Here is a 12,442-nt window from a genome sequence, read left to right on the forward strand (position 1 = left end):
TGGGATTACAGGTGTGAGCCATCACGCCCAGCCCTTTAAAATATTTTCTAGAGATGGGAATGGGATCTCACTATATTGCCCAGTCTGGTCTCAAAATCCTGAGTTCAAGTCACCGTTCCACCTTGGCCTCCCAAAGTGCTGGAATTATTGATGTGAGCCACGTGCTAGGCCAGACTTTAATGTTTTTTGCAGGGTGACATGGCAGTTGTCTCCTGCTGACATCCCAGATATGCAAATGCTGGGGCTCAGGAGCATCTGCATAACGCTTCCTCACTTTGTCTATCAGCTGGACTATCACCTCCTCATGCAGGAAGGCCTCTCGGATCTCCCTTAGCTGACTGGCATCTTCCCATAACCTCGTGTGCTTTCCCATCACAGCACTGGGGACTTGAGGGGTGACTGTCTCATTATGGTCTGTCTTCCCCAGCGGACTATGAGCTCCCCAGGAAGAGGTCACATTTGCAGGGCCACTGAGCAGGCTGAAAGGAACACAAAGGTGCTACAAATAGTGCTTTTGTGGAAGTCTCCATCTACTTGAAGTAAGGGGTTCCTTTTTCTAATTCCTACAAAGCACACCCTTGGGATGGCAGTAGCTCACCTACCCACCACACCTCTGTGTCCTCGGCATGTGGATACAGCAGCAAGGAAGCAACCACATGACTGGTGGTGTTTATTCCCATTTGGGTACCCTCAACTAAATGTAGCTCTGAAGACTATGAGCCTAGGTCATGTTCTTTCCATGCTTTGCCTATCACAAAGCAAGTGCACACTAATCATTTATTATTTAATGATTCTAAAGCTCTGTATTTCAGTGGTGGAGGATATGCCCAATTAGAGGTATAGTCACTGTAATAATAACTAGTGCCTACTGAATGCTGACTGCCAGGAACCTGCGTGGCTTTTTTGTTTTTTTTTTTTCTTTTCCTTCTTCTTTTTTTTTTGAGACAGAGTCTCACCCAGCCGCCCAGGTAGGAGTGCAGTGGTGCAATCTCGGCTCACTGCAACCTCCGCCTTCCAGGTTCAAACAGTTCTCCTGCCTCAGCCTCCTGAGTAGCTGGACTACAGGTGCACGCCACCACGCCCAGCTACTTTTTGTATTTTTAGTAGAGAGAGGGTTTCATCATATTGGCCAGGTTGGTCTCGAACTCCTGACCTCGTGATACACCCACCTTGGCCTCCCAAAGTGCTAGGATTACAGGTGTGAGCCACTGCGCCCAGCCTTCTTTTCCTTCTAATTATTTGAGACAGGGTCTGACTGTCACTCTGGAGTGCAGTGGCATCATCATGCAGCCTTGACCTCCCAGGCTCAAGCAATCCTCCCACCTCAACCTCCCCAGTAGCTGGGACTACAGGTACATGCCACCCACACCAGCTTTTTTTTTTTTCTTTTTGAGACAGAATTTCACCCAGGCTGGAGTACAATGGCACAATCTCAGTTCGCTGCAACCTACACCTCCTGGGTTCAAGCAATTCTCCTGCCTCAGTCTCTTGAGTAGCTGGGATTACAGACACCCTCCACCACACCTGGCTAATTTTTGTATTTTTAGCAGAGATGATTTCATCATGTTGGCTAGGCTGGTCTCAAACTCCTGACCTCAGGTGATCCGTCCTCCTCGGCCTCCCCAAGTGTTGAGATTACAGACGTGAGCCACTGCACCAGCCCCGGCTTTTTAAAAAAAATTTTTGTAGAGATAAGGTCTCGCTGTGTTGTCCAGGCTGGTCTTGAACTTCTGACCTCAAGTGATCCTCCTGCCTTGGCTTCCCAAAGTGCTGGGATTGCAGGTGTGAGCCACCTCACCCAGCCCATCCTTTTTTTTTTTCTTTTTTTTTTAATAGGGTTTCCCTCTGTTGCCTAGGCAGGAGTGAATGGCAAGATGGGGTTCACTGCGGCATCAAACTCCTGGACTTAAAGAATCCTCCAATCTCAACCTCCCCAGTAGCTCGCACTACAGGCATGTGCCACCAGGCCCAGCTGATATTTTTTTAATTTTTATTTTTTATTATTTATTTATTTATAGAGAGTTCTTGCTATGTTGCCCAGGCTGGTCTTGAATTCCCGGCCTCAAGTCATCCTCCCACCTCAGCCTCTTCAAGTGTTGATATTACAGGCATTAGCCACTGCGCCCAGGCTTAAATCACATAAACTCTTTTTTTTTTAGACCAAATCTTGCTCTGTCGCCCAGGCTGGAGTGCAGTGACGCAATCTCAGTTCATTGCAACCTCCACCTTCCTGGTTCAAGCGATTCTCTTGCCTCAGCCTCCTGAGTAACTGGGACTACAGGCCACCACGCCAGGCTAATTTTTTTGTGTTTTTAGTAGAGACGGGATTTCACCATGTTAGCCAGGATGGTCTTGATCTCCTGACCTCATGATCCGCCTGCCTCAGCCTCCCAAAATGCTGGAATTACAGGCGTGAGCCACCGCGCCTGGCCTTTTTTTGTATTTTTAGTAGAGAGGGAGTTTCACCATGTTGGCCAGGCTCATCTCAAACTCCTGACCTCAAGATCTGCCTTGGCCTCCCAAAACGCTGAGATTACAGGCGTAAGTCACCACACCCAGCCCTTAGCTTCCTTTTCAACAGCACATCATTGCTTTTGCATCAGCCAGAAAAAAAAAAAATACTTTTTAAAAGAAAACATACATTATCATGAGTCATAGTATTTGAGGAGTACAGCTCTGAATCGGCCCAAGGTGAGGGTGCAGCTGGAGGCGCCGCCCCCTGGTGACTGGGTACTCAGGGTTGGGTTGAGCCAGGAGGGTGGTGGTTGCCCCAGGCTCTGTGAGGTGGGCAGGGAGCTGGGCGGGGTCCTGAGACATTCAACCTCAGCTGGTTCCTTGGTTCCGGGCCCTGGAGCAGTGAGGGAAGCCAGTTATATGGGAGGCAGGTGAGTCAAAGGAGGGTCAGGTTGGGTGCCAGAGAGGAGGGCCACTGCTTCTGGGAGCGGGCCTCTGGGGCCTTCCGTCCCTCACCCAGTGGGCATATGGGGACACCACTGAGGCCCGGAGGCTTCTTGCCCAGTCTCTCCACTTTCACCTCAGAGGTCCTTGCAGCTAGGGGCAGTGGTCTCTGCTGAGCTTTGCCCAGGGTGTAGCCAGTTGGCCTCGGGGCACTCCTGACTGGTGGCTGATGCCTCCCAGGCTGCCAGGGTCAGGTCAGCTCCCACGCCTCCACGATGGGCAGGGCCAAGGCCTGCATTCATGGGTGCGAGAGGAGAGAGAGGCCTGGGCCCTGGATGGGTGTGGTTGTGTGTCCTTGGGGCTTATGCAGGATGTTATGTTATGTTATGTTATGTTATGTTATGTTATGTTATGTTATGTTATTTATTTTATTATTTTGAGACGAAGTCTTGCTCTGTCGCCCAGGCTGGAGTGCAGTGGCACAATCTCGTCTCACTGCAACCTCTATCTCCTGGGTTCAAGCAGTTCTCCTGCCTCAGCCTCCCAAGTAGATGGAGTTACAGGTGCGCACCACCACGCCTGGCTAATTTTCGTCTTTTTAGTAGAGAGGGAGTTTCACCATGTGGGCGAGGCTGGTCTCGAACTTCCGGTCTCATGTAATATACCTGCCTTGGCCTCCCAAAGTGCTGGGATTACAGGCATGAGCCACCACGCCCGGCCTTTATTCAGGATTCTGAATTGTGTATGTGTGGAGAGTAAGGGGACTGTGTACTCTAGAAAGGCTGTGGTGGGAGGTCTCTGACGTGGTGCGGGTGGGTGTTGGTTGGGTCTGCGCACGGTGGGGATGGGTGCCTGCAGGAAGCCAGTGTATCCTTTTGCAGGTGGTGGATTTCTCTAAGGCTGCAGGCATGTGTGTTGGCATCTTGGAGTCCCAGGTGTTTTGGCGTGAGCAGGACTATATAGGTGTACGTGTTATGTTTGCAATGTTGTAGTGTGGGTGCACGTGTCTGTGTGTCCTGTTTGTTGAGGGGATTGATTGCATGTGGTTCTGTTAGGAGTGATAATGGGGTGTTTTGAGACATTGCTTCCTTATTCTCTATTTTTTGGTGTGTTGGTTGTGCAGATTTGGTGTTTCGGTAGTGTGCGCTGAGGTCAGTGTGTTGGTTGTATATGATGGTGTACTGTTGTGCGTTGTGCATTCGGCAGGTTGTGTCTATTGGTGTGTGACTGTTGGGTTTGTCTGTTGTGTGAATCATACATATAAGTGCCACGTTGGGCGTGTGGGTGTGTGCATTTGTATATTGCTCTGTGGGTGTGCGAAGCAGTGTGTTTGTGTAACCCTGCAGGTTTGGCCTGTGCTGAGTAACCTAAGATGGGAGCTCCCTGAGCCTTGGCTCTGCCCCTGCCTTTGGCTGCTGGAGAACCTGGGCAGCAGTGGCCCTTTGTCCAGCCACAGGAAGGCCCCACCCCCCTCCATCGGCAGGGGACCTGGGAGGGGCCCAGACTGGCAGGCTCCAGCCTCCCGTCCATTGTTCTGGGGCCTCTCTGGAAAACAGGATGGGAGGTGAAAGGTGGACACAGGCCTGGACCCCCACATTCCCTGAAACCACCCAGGGGCACAGCGCGGAATCCTTAGGAGGGAGGGCCTGGGGACAGTCCCCATTGTGTGGATGAGAAAACTGAGGGGTTTCATGCCTGTTAAAGGGGAGAGAGCCTGAAGCCCCACACCCTTTATGTGCCCACTCACAGCCTCCTGCCGGGTTTGGGGGATGGAAAAATGACACCCCGGGATGGAAACAGAACGGTCTCTTGTGGTTTCCATTTCTGAATGCTTACCGTGTGCTAAATGCCGAAGTGTCATAATTCTGCAGGTTAAGTTCATATTTTGTGCCCATTTTGCACAGGAGGACACTGAACCATAAGGCAACATTTTATTCTTCAACGGACACTACTCTAAACATTACTGTATTTCAAGTAGCATGCTGTGTGACCTTGAGCAAGTTGCTTAACTTCTCTGGGCCAGACCCTAGTTCAGCTCTGGGACACAGCAGTGACCAAAGGAGCCATGGTTCCTGCTCTCTTAGAGCGCATAGCCTGGGCAGGGAAGAGGAGGCAAGGAATGGAAAATACACAAGAAAACAAAGATCATTTCCTATAGTAATGAATTCAGTGAATAAGAGCAGGAGAATGTGAAAGAAAGTAGCTGAGGAGGGGTCTGAGAAGGCCTCTGGGGAGGTGACATTTGACCTGAGACTTGAAGAATGAGAAGTCTGGCAAAGACCTGGGGTTGATCAGTGTTCTAGGAACAAGGAACAGCAAGGGCAAGGGCGCTGAGGCAGGACGGAGCTATTAATAGTTTCAGGAGGGAGGCCTCGGGGCTGGTGACAGAAAGGGAAGGGGCCCAGCTGGGTAGTGGGCAGGGGAGGAGTTTGGATCTTATTCTCCATGCGATGTGCTGGGCTCACAGTCATGGTGGTAGTGGGGGGTGGGCCGTAGTCTCCTGTTACAAGGGTTGGGGGTGTGGGGACAGCCAGAGCCAAAGGTCTCTCCCCCGCAGCTCTGGCAGCCCCAGCCCAGAGGCGCCGGCCTGGCGGCTGGAAGACTGCACTGTGGGCACATCTGGGGAGCAGCTGCCGAACCAGGGCCAGAGTGGGTCACGTGGCACAGGGCAGCACCGCCCTGGAGCCTACAAGGCCAAGACTCCTAGGAGGGGCAGTGGAGAACACTCTGGACCAGAACGTGCGTCAACAACGAGGAACTGTGCACTGTAGACGTCCAGGCACATGGCCCCCTGCAGCCCCACACAGCCCCTGCCTCAGGAGAGAGTGCCTGGGTTCAGTGCCACCTCCCAGCTTTGTGATCTGAAGCAAATCACGTAATCATGCAACCTCTCTAGGTCTCATGTCCTCAGCTGTGAAGGGGACATGATATTACTACCTGTTCCACAGGCTGTTCCTTTTTCTTTTTTTCTTTGAGACACAGTCTCACTCTGTTACCCAAGCTGGAGTGCAGTGGCACCATCTCAACTCACTGCAACCTCTGCCTCCAAGTTTCAAGCCATTCTCCTGCCTCAGCCTCCCTAGTAGCTGGGATTACAGGCGCCCACCACCACGCCTGGCTAATTTTTTTGTATTTTTAGTGGAGACGGAGTTTCACCACGTTGGTCAGGCTGGTCTTGAACTCTTGACCTCAGGTGAATCACCCACCTCGGCCTCCCAAAGTGCTCCCAGGCTGTTTATTTCTAATTCAACAAATATTCATTGAGCACTTCCCACATGCCAGGCGCTGCATGAGGCTCTGCCTGACAGCAGGGAACAGGACCCCCGTGGTCCCTTCCCTTCTAAGCACACAATACTTTAGAACCAGGCCTGGCATTGAGGAAACTCTTAGTAAATGTGAGCCATTTGCCTGGAGCCCTGGAGGCCAGAGGAGGCACCCTGGAAGGCAGAGAGGAGGCGTGGTGACAGAAAAATTCCTAAGGAAAAGACACTCCCTTTTATCACCAGGTGCTGAGGTCAGCTCCTGGTATGGCTCATTTCACTCTCACAACCACCTTACGACCAGGGGTGATGAGCATTAGCTCCAATTTATGGATGAGGAAACTGTGCCCCAGTTTGTCAATGGCACAGCCAGGACAGGAAGCAGTGAAGGGCTGGTCCCTTTTTCTCTCTGGGGCTCAACAGTCCCATCTGTGAAATGGGGCATTACAATAATACAGCTGCACCAGCTCCAGGGAGCAGTTGTGAAATCAGATGTGCCAGGTATGTGAAAAGGGCTTCCTAAGGGACTATGACCATGAATGTTGGGTTGGGAATATGGTGGTTCATTTGAGGAGCCCTCCAAACTTCCTGGCCACCAGAAGAAGTGTCTGTTTTTTTTATTTTTTATTTTTTTGAGACGGAGTCTCGCTCTGTCGCCCAGGCTGGAGTGCAGTGGCCGGATCTCAGCTCACTGCAAGCTCTGCCTCCTGGGTTTATGCCATTCTCCTGCCTCAGCCTCCTGAGTAGCTGGGACTACAGGTGCCTGCCACCTCGCCCGGCTAGTTTTGTATTTTTTAGTAGAGACGGGGTTTCACCATGTTAGCCAGGATGGTCTCGATCTCCTGACCTCGTGATCCGCCCGTCTCGGCCTCCCAAAGTGCTGGGATTACAGGCTTGAGCCACCACGCCCGGCAAGAAGTGTCTGTTTTCTTAAGGTGACTCAGAAAAGGAGTACTGGGAAGAAAACGCACACTCAATTCAAACTACCAACAAGACCAGAAGAATGCCCATCTGACAACAAGATAAGCAGGCAATCTTTATTTAAACTCCTTGTCAGGCCTTAAAAATGTAAAAGATAAGGCCAGGTGTGGTGGCTCATGCCTGTAAATCCCAGCACTTTGGGAGACCAAGGTGGAAGGATCACTTGAGTCCAGGAGTTCTAAACCAGCCTGGGGCAACATAGTAAGACCCCTTCTCTACAAAAAAAAAAAAAATTAGCCAGGTGTGGTGGTACATGCCTGTAGTCCCAGATTCTTGGGAGGCTGAATAGGGATGATCGCTTGACCCAGGTCAAGGCTGTGGTGAGCCGTGATTGCACTACTGTACTCAGCCTGGTGGACAGAGAAAGATCCTGTCTCCAAGAAAAAAAAAAAATTACATAGAACTGAAAACACACAAAAACTAGTGCATATAAATCGGGCGAAAACTGAATTTCATGCCGTGTGCGGTGGTTCATGCCTGTAATCCCAGCACCTTGGGAGGCCAAGGCGGGTAGATCACCTAAAGTCAGGAGTTCGAGACCAGCCTGGCCAACATGGCAAAACCCCGGTTCTACTGAAAATACAAAAAATTAACCAGGCGTGGTGGCATGTGCCTGTAATCCCAGCTACTCGGGAGGCTGAGACAGGACAATTGCTTGAATCTGAGAGGCGGAGGTGGCAGTGAGCCGAGATCGCACCACTGCACTCCAGCCTGGGTGACACAGCAAGACTCTGTCTCCAAAAAAAGGCCAGATGTAGTAGCTCACGCCTGTAATCCAGCACTTTGGGAGGCTGAGGCGGGTGGATCATCTGAGGTCAGGAGTTCGAGACCCTCCTGACCAACATGGTAAAACCCTCTCTCTACTAAATACAAAAAATTAGCCAGGCATGGTGACGCATGCCAGTAATCCCAGCTACTTGGGAGGCTGAGGCAGGAGAATTGCTTGAACCCGGGAGGCAGAGGTTGCAGTGAGCCAAGATTATGCCATTGCACTCAAGCCTGGGCAACAAGAGCGAAACTCCATCTCAAGAAAAAGAAGAAAAGAAAAGAAAACTGAATTTCACCTGAATTCTGCTTGCGATATTGTATTTTAGTTATGCAACATACCAACTGTTGGAGTGTTAGAAAGGATATGGAAGAACTGGACCTCTCCAATACTGTTGATAGGAATATAAAACGGTACAACCACCTTTGGAAAACAGTTTGGCTGGGTTTTTTTGTTTTGTTTGGAGGGTTTTACTCTGTTGCCCATGGTGGAGTGTAGTGGCACCATGATCTTGGCTTACTGTAGCCTCAACCTCCTGGGCTCAAGCAATCCTCCCACATCAGCCTTCCAAATAGCTGGGACTACAGGCATGCACCACCACATCTAGCTAATTTTTGTATTTTTTGTAGAGATGGGGTTTCACCATCTTGCCCATGCTGGTCTTGAACACCTGAGCTCAGGCATTCTGCCCACCTCAGCCACACAAGTTCATAGCAGTTTTATTTTACTAACCAGAAACTATGAGCAATCCAAATGCCCCTCCCAAGTGTCTGGATAAACAAGTGGTGGTATATCTATATAATGGAACACTACTTAGCAATAAGAAGGAATGACCGCTGGCCCGGTGGCTCACGCCTGTAATCCTAGCACTTTGGGAGGCTGAGGCGGGTGGATCACCATCTGAGGTCAGGAGTTTGAGACTACCAGCCTGGCCAACGTGGCAAAACCCCATCTCTACTAAAAGTACAAAAAGTAACCACTTGTGGTGGCGGTCCCCTGTAATCCCAGCTACTCAGAAGGCTGACACAGGAGAATCACTTGAACCTGGAAGGCGGAGATTGCAGTGAGCCGAGATCACGCCACTGTACTCTGGCCTGACAACAGCGCGAGACTCTGTCTCAAAAAAAAAAAAAGAAAGAAAAAAAGAAAAAAGGCCGGGTTCAGTGGCTTATGCCTGTAATCCCAGCACTTTGGGAGGCTGAGGCAGGCAGATCACGAGGTCAGGAGATGGAGACCATCCTGGCTAACACGGTGAAGCCCCATCTCTACTAAAAATACGAAAAATTAACCAGGCGCGGTGGCAGGCGCCTGTAGTCCCAGCCACTCACTCGAGGCTGAGGCAGGAGAATGGCGTGAACCTGGGAGGCGGACGTTGCAGTGAGCCGAGATCCCGCCACTGCACTCCAGCCTGGGGGACAGAGCGAGACTCTGTCTCAAAAACAAAACCAAAACCAAAAAAAAAAGGCCAGGCGTGGTGGCTCAGGCCTGCAAGCCTAGCACTTTGGAAGGCGGAGAAGGGCGGATCACCTGAGGTCAGGAGTTCGAGACCAGCCTGGCTAATGTGGTGAAATCCTGTCTCTACTAAAACACAAAATTACTTGGGGTGGTAGTGGGTGCCTGTAATGCCAGCTACTCGGGAGGCTGAGGCAGGAGAATCGCTTGAACCCGGGAGGTAGAGGTTGCAGTGAGCCGAGATCATGCCATTGCACTCCAGCCTGGGTGACAGAACAAAATTCCGTCTCAAAAAAAAAAAAAAAAAAAAAAAGTGTATAGAAGGATATGCATAGGTTTCATACAAATACTATGTCATTTTATTTATTTTATGTATTTATTTTCTGAGACAGGGTCTTGCTCTGTCACCCAGGCTGGAGTGCAGTGGTGGAATCTTGGCTCACTGCAATCTCCAGTTCCTAGGTTCAAGAGATTCTCTTGCCTCAGCCTCCTGAGTAGCTGGGATTACAGGCATGTACCACCAGGCCCTGCTAATTTTTGTATTTTTAGTAGAGATGAGGTTTCATCATGTTGGCCAGATTGATCTCGAACTCCTGACCTCAGATTATCCACCTGGTTTAGCCTCACAAACTGCTGGGATTACAGGCGTGAGCCACCGCGCCCGACCCTGAATTAATTTCTACAGCATAATTTTTTCTCTCATTTTTATTTATTTTTATGTTTTTGAATCAGAGTCTCACTCTGTCGCCCAGGCTGGAGTGCAGTGACTTGATCTTGGCTCTCTGCAACCTCCACCTCCTGGGTTCAAATGATTCTCCTGCCTCAGCCTCCCGAGTACTTGGGACTACAGGCGCCCACCACCACACCCAGCTAATTTTTGTACTTTTAGTAGAGACTGGGTTTTGCTATGTTGGCCAGGCTGGTTTCTCTGGAATTCATTGCAGTAAACAGGATTGCTGGTCAAATAATTCACAGTTGAAGGCCAGGCACCGTGGCTCATGCCTGTAATCCCAGCATTTTGGGAGGCTGAGGAGGAAAGATCACAAGGTCAGGAGTTTGAGACCAGCCTGGCCAACATAGTGAAACCCTGTCTCTACTAAAAACACAAAAAAATTAGCCTGGCATGGTGGCTGGCACCTGTAATCCCAGCTACTCGGGAGGCTGAAGCAGGAGAATCGCTTGAACCCAGGAGGCAGAGGTTGCAGTGAGCCGAGATTGCACCATTGCACTCCAGCCGGGGCAACAGTCTGAGACTCCACCTCAAAAAAAATAAATAGGCCGGGCACGGTGGCTCACGCCTGTAATCCCAGCACTTTGGGAGGCCGAGGCAGGCGGATCATGAGGTCAGGAGATCGAGACCATCCTGGCGAACACACGGTGAAAACCCGTCTCTACTAAAAATAGAAAAAATTAGCTGGGCATGGTGGCGGGCGTCTGTAGTCCCAGCCACTCGGGAGGCTGAGGCAGGAGGATCACTTGAATCCAGGAGGCAGAGCTTGCAGTGAGCCGAGATCCCGCCACTGCACTCCAGGCTGTCACTCCAGCCTGGGAGACAGAGCGAGACTCCGTCTCAAAATAAATAAATAAATAAAATAAAATAAAAATAAATAAAACAGTTGGTGATGGTGGGCACAGTGGCTCATGCCTGTAATCCCAGCAGTTTGGGAGGCCAAGGCAGGCGGATCATCTGAGATCAGGAGTTTGAGACCACCCTAGCCAACATGGCGAAACCTCGTCTCTACTAAAAATACAAAAATTAGCTGGGCGTGGTGGTGGGTGCCTGTAATCCCAGCTACTGGGGAGCCTGAGGCAGGAGAATTGCTTGAACTCAGGAGGTGGTGGTTGCAGTGAACTAAGATTGCGCCACTGCACTCCAGTCTAGGCAACAGAGCGAGAGACTGTCTCAAAAATAAATAAATAAAAATAAACACTTGGTGATGAATTAATACTCTAATTTCCTCTGGTTGACCATTGTTCTTCCAATTTTTGGCAGTTCTTTTGAGCAGCAAACTATTCCCTCCCATCATTAATTTAGGATTACTAAACAAGGCATAGGGAGTTTAGAGAGTTTTGGTGTGTGTGGTAAGGGGATGAGGAGTCTAGCTAATTAATTGATGATGTCTCTCTCTTTTGAAGCTGGTCTCACTGATTGGTTTGGTTTTCCTGGTTTCCTGATGTGGAGACAGAAGGCTCCTTTACTGTTCCCTTCCCCCACAAACTTCTGTGGGAAAACGGTACCTGCTGATAACTCAAGTGAATTCATTGCTGCGGGGTAGTGGGTCGGAGGGGAGCAGGGAGGGCCCATAATATCACCCTTCACTGGTGGGCACAGATTTTTACCCCTGCTAATGTTGTCTGGCTTTGGGTGACTAACCTGAGCTTCAGTTTCCCCACCTGTGGCACGTCCAGGACTCTGCAATCAGAATGCCTGGTCTTATTATTTTGAGACGGAGTCTCGCTCTGTTGCCCAGGCTGTTGTGCAGTGGTGTGATCTCAGCTCACTCTAACCTCCGCCTCCTGGGCTCAAGCGAGTCTCCTGCCTCAGCCTCCTGAGTAGCTGGGGGATTACAGGCGCGCGCCACCACGCCCGGCTAATTTTTTATTTTCAGGCACGTGCCACCATGCCCGGCTAATTTTTTATTTTCAGTAGAGACTAAGTTTCACCATGTTGGTAAGGCTGGTCTCGAACTCGTGACCTAGTGATCTGCCCGCCTCGGCCTCCCAAAGTGCTGGGATTACAGGCGTGAGCCACTGCGCCCGGACCCCAGTATCTTTTTTTGTTTTGTTTTGTTTGTTTGAGACGAAGTCTTCTCTGTTGCCCAGGCTGGAGTGCAGTGGCGCAGTCTCGGCTCACTGCAAGCTCCGCCTGCTGGGTTCACGCCATTCTCGTGCCTCAGCCTCCCGAGTAGCTGGGACTACAGACGCCCGCCACCTCGCCCGTCTAATTTTTTCTATTTTTAGTAGAGACGGGGTTTCACAGTGTTAGCCAGGATGGTCTAGCTCTCCTGACCTCGTGATCCGCCCGCCTCAGCCTCCCAAAGTGCTGGGATTACAGGCTTGAGCCACCGCGCCCGGTTTTTTTTTT

This window comes from Rhinopithecus bieti, unplaced genomic scaffold (genome assembly GCF_001698545.2).
Source record: "Rhinopithecus bieti isolate Rb0 unplaced genomic scaffold, ASM169854v2 scaffold_78508, whole genome shotgun sequence".
Taxonomy (NCBI): Eukaryota; Metazoa; Chordata; class Mammalia; order Primates; family Cercopithecidae; genus Rhinopithecus; species Rhinopithecus bieti.